Source organism: Numenius arquata, chromosome 8, assembly GCF_964106895.1.
Source record: "Numenius arquata chromosome 8, bNumArq3.hap1.1, whole genome shotgun sequence".
NCBI classification, from domain to species: Eukaryota; Metazoa; Chordata; class Aves; order Charadriiformes; family Scolopacidae; genus Numenius; species Numenius arquata.
The window spans coordinates 29291661-29300430 of NC_133583.1; positions in this window are offsets into that span (position 1 = coordinate 29291661).

The following is an 8770-nucleotide window of genomic DNA, read 5'->3' on the forward strand; positions in this document are numbered from 1 at the left end:
CATAAAATAGGAATATGTATTTTGAACACCCTCGAGGCTGGCAGCACTCGGATTTAAGGATTTCCTTCAGGCCTTTATGAAGATGAATTCCTGTTGCATTTTTCCTCACAAAGAAAGCCATCATGTTCTTTCTGTCTTAAATGATTTCTCATTTAGATGTAAACAAGCTAGAACAAACCTAGTCCCTCTATGAAAAAATAACCCTCTTGAACACATACTGCTGCATCTCTAAAAAAATGTCATTTAACATGGGTTTTAAGGTACAACATAAAGGTAAATCTTTATTTCGTAACAGTGGAAACTGATATTTATTTTGGTTGCCTAACACTTTCCACTGTAAAATATCCTTGAAGCTTGGAATTTCTCAAACTATTATTCACAGCAGGCCTTTGAAATTTGCAGGAAGAAAGCCCTGTAGCAAGAGGAATGATTTTTTTTTTTTTCTTCTCCAATGAAATTATTTTCATAGTTTGCCAAAGAATCATCTATAGAAAAAAAAATAATCACTATGTTCCTTCTGACATGCTCTACAGTAAAGTTTTGACAGCATGCCAGAATAATAACTAAGCACAAACACTCCGGGGTCAGGCCCATGCCACTGTCAAAGCACACTGTAGCAGAAACACCTGGAGATTATCAGGACAGGGGGGCCGGGGCCAGGGGGAGGGAAGGAAAGGGGAGCTGGGTCGGGGTACACCCAGGGGGGAGAGGCCCCCCCCCCCCACCTCCCCACAGACTTAGCTTTGCCACAGCGGGCTACCACCTTCATCATTTCCGATAGAGTCTCAGCGTCTCTTTTGTATGTACAGATACTACAGTTGGTTTTGACACTTACTTTCTAATTTTCAGTGCCTCTAACTTAAGCTTGGTATTATTCTCATGCCTGTTTTGGGGGCTGGAATTTGGTGTTTTGTTTATGCAATTTGGTAGCATAGAAGAATTCAACAGATGTAGATTTGACTGTCTAATTCCTTCTTACCACACCCATATACTGCCACTCTGAGTGTGAGCAAAGTGTTACCCATCCGGGCTATGTGTTTATCCTGGATAGTTGTAAATTATTAGATGAGGTGGAGTAAAGGGTTAAGTCACTTAGCTCCTTCTCTCTTCCTAGCTTGTCTCAAATATAAAAAGCATAAAATTTGTATGCTGTGAGGAAAATATACTAGTTTAGAAGAATGAGAAGGAAACGAAGTACTTTTCACCCTTTTGGCTTGTGTCTGAGTCTGCTCCATTTTGTAATTTGCAGCTAAAAACGATTACTACCCAATGTCTGCTAATGAAGATAGAGCTGCTGGTTTCATTCTCGTCCATAGTAAACAAACATCTACTTCAAAAACCGAATTTTCCAACTGAAGGAGAGTATCAAAATGATTGTTTTTAAAGCTGATGCTACTCTCTAATTACAGCACAAACTGCTGATACCAAAAGAGATTCTCCTCCTGGGATCCCATGGACCACTCTCAGCAGGCTGCATCTATCAGAGCTTTTTCTCACGACACCTCTTTTCTGGTCAGCAATTTCTGCACGTATACTCTGAACTGTGTTGTCACAGACATTTGACAATATTTTTTTTTCCTCTGAAACTCTATACACATTTAAAGGTTTTATTCCCACTCCTCCTCAAAGTCCCATTCCTCCTTTTTTCTTTTCTTTGTTTGAACTTGATTAATTGTTGTGGAAAAGAAGGGAATCATTGCTGTTTGTTTTGGGTATCTGGCTTTGGCTCTCCCTGTGAGAAGAGTGTGTCTTGTATAGTAAGGTCTTTCCAGTTTGCAGACAGAGTGTTTTCTTAGCCAATTCAGTCTTTAGTCCTGTCTTTGTATTTTATGTGTATACACACTGCAGGCCTGCATATGAGAGGTACAGATTTGTATTTATCAAAGCCATTCACTACTTTGAAACTGAAAATAACGTTTTTGGTCTCAAATACTGTGCTTTGAAGTAGTGTGCTGGCAGAAACTCTGCCGCTTTTGGGAAGGATAGGGTTAAAATGCCATCCTAGACGAGGAATGCTACAACAGGAATTAGCAGGTATGCCGAGGAGCCTGAAACCAGGTAAGGCAGCTTGCTGCTAACAGATCTGCAAGGAAAGAGAAACAAAAGGCAGAAAAGAGAAAGGATGGATAGATTAATCTTTGGTTGTTATGTGGCAAAATCTTCACATTCGTCTACAAAGACCATTAAAAGACCAGCACTACTTTTGGGGGCAGATTTTGTCACGTGAATGCCATTATATGTTGAAGGTTCAAACTCTGAAGTGACCAAGTAAACGCTGACATTTTTCCAGCCAGTGACTTCTATTTTTTCAGCCGTGCAGCTGGTCTCACATTTAGACAGAATGCTTTTAGTACTCGTCTTGTCTTTCATTTCTGTGACCAAGGCATTTTGCCTGATAAAGTTAAAAGCTTTCCTCCAGACAGAACAAGATAGCATTTATACCAAATGATCTTGATGCCTCGTAGTGTTTTAGTCACAATAGATTCACATCGTCGTGGGAGATACGTTATCTTTGCCAACAATACAAAACCTATGACTTAATATAAAAATGGCATGTATCTAACTTTGGTTTGACTTCTGGCTTCTGAATCTTCAGAGAGGTCATATATTATAAGTTTTCTCCCAAATCCATATGACCAGAAAGCACCTGGTTTTGTTAAGAAAACAAACCCTGGGATTCTTAACATGATCAGTTCTATGTAGGAATTGATGCTTTTATTAGGTAATCCAGATTCTGAAGAACTGCAACTTCCTGATCTCCACTTTTCCAAAAGGTTTGTTCAAATCTGAAATCAAGCTACAGGTTATATTCCCTACTCCTACCTTTCAGTTATCAGCATAAACAGATAAGCTGGACCCATAATTGTATTATTAAATGCTCACACCTATAACATCTGCCTGAATTTTGACCATCCAGTATCTTATGGTCACTGTGTCCTTTCTAAACTCAGTGTGCATCATGAGCCCAACAATGTTGGAATTTTTCAGGGCTTTGGCAATTAATGTTTTACAGCAAAATCGGATGATACAGGTGAATGCTAGCGATTCTGTGTGTTCTGCAAACATTTCTAGATGACAGACAGCTTTTAATGTAAAGGTGTAAAAATTAGATATTTTTAAGATGCCATGTGTTTTACATTGTAAAGAATCTAAAAGTCACACAGAGATAATCTTTGGCCATTTTCAATCTCCTTTCTGTGCTCCACAGAAGTTTGCTTAAATATAAATTTACCCAAAGGGGGCCTACAGGGGAGATGGGGAGGGACTCTTTATCAGGGAGTGTACTGATAGGATGAGGGGGAACAGTTTTAAACTGGAAGAGAGGAGATTTAGATTAGATATTAGGAAGAAATTCTTTCCTGTGAGGGTGGTGAGACACTGGAACAGGCTAGCCAGAGAAGCTGTGGATGCCCCATCCTTGGAGGTGTTCAAGGCCAGGCTGGATGGGGCTTTGAGCAACCTGGTCTGGTGGGAGGTGTCCCTGCCCATGGCAGGGGAGTTGGAACTCGATGATCTTTAAGATCCCTTCCAACTCAAACCATTCTATGATTCTATGGTTCTATGAAATGTCAGTTTGATTTACAGTTCAACACATTTCAGAACATCACATAATAGTGAAAAAGAGCTAGACACAAGCAGTAAGTAGCTGTAGCAACTGGAGTAGTTTGTTTAATAAACCATGTGCCTGAGCCAAGAGACCGTTTCACCCTGCTGTAGCACTGAATCATCTCTCATCTGCAAGATGAAATCACTTTGCTTTTGGTTATAAAACATTTGTTGTATAAAACAGGTCATCCTGTGATCATGACATAAAAGTTAGAGGTCAAAAGTTTTCTTTTGGGCTCAGATTTGCTGCCTTTGTTAATGCAATTACATATCAAGACCAGAACGAAGTTAGAACCTGCTGTGCTACTTCCTTGCCCACTTGAGAAAAAAAGAGTAGGTAAAATGACAGATGAAGAAACAGGTAGTCAGAAATGTGGGGCCTGTAGCTACTGGACAAGGCAGTCTTGAGCTCTTTATCGATCCTTACTCTCCACGTTGTAGCCTACGCACTTCTGAGCACAAAGTACAAATGCGTTTCAAATTAACATGTCCTTACAAAATCTGTACGCTCTGTAACCTTGAGCTCCATAGATTCCATCACACAAACGAGGAACGAAAGCAGAGAAGGACTAAATGACATGCTGAAAGGCAAACAGGAAATATCTAGCAGAAATATTGATGAACACAGACCTATATTTCACATTGCTTATGATCATTATTCTCCGGTCTCTGTACCTCAAGATTCTTTGGGACTAGAAGGTGATTATACATCTCTTTCTTCCCTGAATGTTTGTAGGGAGTGAAACACCAGCAAAACACCAGCACGTCCGAAAAAGAGGAACAAAGCTGGTGAAGGGTCCAGAGCACGTGTCTTATGAGGAGCAGCTGAGGGAGCTGGGGTTGTTCAGCCTGGAGAAAAGGAGGCTGAGGAGAGACCTTCTCGCTCTCTACAACTGTCTGAAAGGAGGTTCTAGTAAGGTGGGTGTCAGTCTCTTCTCCCTAGTAACAAGCGATAGGACAATAGGGGACGGCCTCAAGTTGCACCAGGGAATGTTTAGATTGGGTATTAGGAAGAATTTCTTCAGCAAAAGGGTTTTCAAGCATTGGAACAGTCTGCCCACGGAAGTGGTGGAGTCACCATCCCTGGAGGTATTTAAAAGATAAGTAGACACGATGCTTAGGGACATGGTTTTGTGGTAGAGTTGGTAGTGTTAGGTTTATGGTTGGACTCGACGATCTTAAAGCTCTTTTCCAGCCTTAATGATTCTATGATTCTTTGAAAATACAAAACTCCTGTTATTTGTTGTAGAGATAGCCTTGGAAGTGAAAATATTCTGTATTCCAGTAAATTTTTTCCCATAGCGAATCTGCATAAGTTTTGTTAGTCTCCCAAAAGGTTTTATAGCTTAATTTCTACCACCAATTAATGAATTTTTCCTTATTATTTGCAAGACATTTTGTTGGCATTCTCTTGTCAAAAAAAGAACCCATACGCATAATCACTCCTAGTTTTTAATTGCAATGCAAATGTTGTCAGTTCTAGAAATATCTACACCATGTCTGAACAGCTACTAAGGAATATACTTTTTAATCTATATCACAGTGCTATTGCAAGATATTAAATATCTAATGAGAAAGCTAATGTATTTCCTTATGAAAACAATGGGAGTAGTATCACACACTGAAAGCAAAAGAAGAACTATGACATAAAGGTCATTTTTCAAGCTCAGCTCCATGAAGATCAATAAATCTGTATTTGAATTTTTAAATTTCTGCACACGGGAAATGCATGCTAATTATCCACAATTCTGAACTCTTTTTACCCACAGTCATGTCATCATGCAAACTTTACTTGTGGTTGTACATTAAATACGATGCGTGAGGCACTGTGGGCTTCATCACACCTAATATGTAAATATCTCCACTGACCACAGATTTCCACTTTCAACCTGAGCACCTTAAGCTCCTTTTCCAGTCCATGGAGATCAGATCGATATAGTGAATGGCAGCGAGGCCTTAATTTGTTGTTAATGAAGAGAGTCAGAGGTGACTGGTTCAGACAGAGACATCAACACAGTAGACACCGACATCCAGCCTATGGGTGATGAATGTCACCCACACAGTTCTGCGCAACTGTGTGTGTCCTTACTGTTTTACTTCTATGTTTAAATCTAAACTTTTAAGACAGGATTTTATAAAGGATTTCATTATTGTTTCCTGAAGGTCCTTTTTGAAATATCTTTTCCAAGACTTTTCCATAGTTAGGTTTCCGTAAAGCAGTACTAGATTGTTTCACTGCAACTCTAAGAGAAAGCAGAGAGTACCACAGCAGAGCTATACAGCATAATACAGCACAGATCTCTCATATCAATGAGGAGAATCACCAAGTCACCTTATTTGATTTCTCCAAGAAATACCCATATACGTACATTAAATTGCACTCATAACCTTCCATCAAATTACATGTATAGAAAACTGGATGTATAGATGTAAGGAAATGGATAAGATGACATTACAACACATTTACTGCTTTCACCACTTGAGTAATGCCTGTTGGACGCAGGAATTTTTGAAAAATCACTGTAGCACGATTATAAAGGTATTAGAAAATTTTTATCATTGGAAATTATTGTGTTCTCAAGAATTTAAAGATATTCTATTGGCCAAGTCAGGATTTTCAATAGAGTTTGCAAACAATTAGGCAACCACGCTGTAATATGAAAATAACTGTAGCAAGTTTAGGTTGAGCTTCAAGAACACTACCTCCCTCTACTGGTAAATCAGAATGAAATGTTTTGAAAATGGATTACAAAAAGGATGGACTTTTATTCTTATTTTTAATAAAGTCAGAGAATATAACATGAAATTATCTTGTAACAGTTAAGGTTGAAAACAACATTAAAATATAAGCAGAATTTCACAGAAGCACACACAGACACCATCCATATATCCAAATGTTTTGTAGATAACATTTATACAAGTCTCTCTACAGGAAAGGTATTCTGGAAAGTAAGTTTAGTTGCACAGTTGCACAGTATCACCTTAGTGATACGAGAATTCAAAAAGCAAGTGAAGTTTTTACATATTGGATTAAAAAAAAAGATTTCTTTAGAGCATATTTTTTCAAAACTAGCCCAGAAATGATACATTTAACTAATTTGATCACAAAAAATCTAGCATTTGTTAGTATTTTTATGTTGTATCATTAATAATTTTAAGTTATTTTACCTTGTTTTCTTTTTCAACTCTGAAAATCTATGAAACTTCCATCACTTTATGCAAACAGCAACTTTCAGTGTGATGAACTAATCTCGATTAGCTTAATATTATAAGCAAGTCAGGTACACTGAAGAAGAATCTTAGATTAGATATTTGATGCAGTTCTAACAGAATTAGTCTAGCAATACAGCTCTGCAATCTCTTATCCTACAGGCAAGCAGCAACATTTCCTGTCTGACAACCAGCATAAGTTCCCAAAAGAAGAGGAAATTACTTCAAGTGTCATAAACTTCTGTTACAAAGGGAAGCTGCGTTGCCGCTTTGGTCCACAGACTTAAGCTTGTTTTGGAGTCAATGAATGATGGATACTCAAATAATGGATAGAATCATAGAATGGTTTGAGTTGGAAGGGACCTTAAAGACCATCGAGTTCCAACCCCCCTGCCATGGGCAGGGACACCTCCCACTAGAGCAGGTTGCTCAAAGCCCCATCCAGCCTGACCTTAAACACCTCCAAGGATGGGGCATCCACAACTTCTCTGGGCAACCTGTTCCAGTGTCTCACCACCCTCACAGGAAAGAATTTCTTCCTAATATCTAATCTAAATCTCCCCTCTTCCAGTTTAAAACCATTACTCCTCGTCCTATCATTACACTCCCTGATAAAGAGTCCCTCCCCAGCTCTCCTGTAGGCCCCTTCAGTACTGGAAGGCTGCTATAAGGTCTCTCGGGAGCCTTCTCTTCTCCAGGTGGAACAACCCCAATTCTCTCAGCCTGTCTTCATAGGATGGGTGCTCCAGCTGTCATCATTTTTGGGGCACTCCTCTGCACCCTTTCCAACAGGTCCATGTCCTTCAAGTGTTGAGGACTCCAGAGCTGGACACAGTACTCTAGCTGGGTCTTACCAGAGCAGAGTAGAGGGGCAGACTCACCTCCCTCACCCTGCTGGCCACACTTCTTTTGATGCAGCCCAGGATATGGTTGGCTTTCTGGGCTGCCAGTGCGCATTGCCGGGTCATGTTGAGCTTCTCATCCCCCAACACCCCCAAGTCCTTCTCCTCAGGGCTGTTCAGCCATTCTCCGTCCAGCCTGTATTTGTGCTTGGGATTGCCCTGACCCAGGTGCAGGACCTTGCACTTGGCCTGATTGAACTTCATGAGGTTTGCACAGGCCCATCTCTCCAGCCTGTCCAGGTCCCTCTAGATGGCATCCCTGCCCTCCAGCATGTCAGCTGTACCACACCACTTGGTGTCGTTGGCAAACTTGTTGTGGGTGCACTCAATCCCACTCTCCATGTCACCGACAAAGATGTTAAACTGCACTGGCCCCAGTACCGACCCCTGAGGAACACCACTCGTTGCTGGTCTCCACTTGGACATTGAGCCGTTGACCACAACCCTTTGAGTGCGGCCATTCAGCCAGTTCCTTACCCACAGAGTGGTCCATCCATCAAATCCATGACTTTGCAATTTTGAGACCAGAATGTCATGTGGGACAGTGTCAAACAGTGCATAACTGCAGGTAGATGATGCCTGTTGCCCTCATCTACCCATGCTGTAGCACCATCTTAGAAGGCCACCAAATTTGTCAGGCATGACTTGCCCTTGGTGAAGCCATGTTGGCTGTCACCAATCACCTCCTTGTTTTCCATGTGCCTTAGCAGAGATTCCAGGAGGATCTGCTTCCTGATCTTGCCAGGCACAGAGGTGAGACTGACCGGCCTGTAGTTCCCTGGGTCTTCCTTTTTTCCCTTTTTGAAAATGGGGGTTATGTTTCCCCTTTTCCAGTCAGTGGGAACTTCACCAGACTGCCATGACTTTTCAAATATAATAAAGAGCAGCTTAGCAACTTCATCCACAAGCTTCCTCAGGACTTGTGGATGGATTTCATCAGGTCCCATGGACTTATGTACCTTCAGGTTACTTAGGTGGTCTCAAACCTGATCTTCTCCTACAGTGTGCGGTTCTTCATTCTCATAGCCCCTGGTTTTGCCTTCAGATAACAT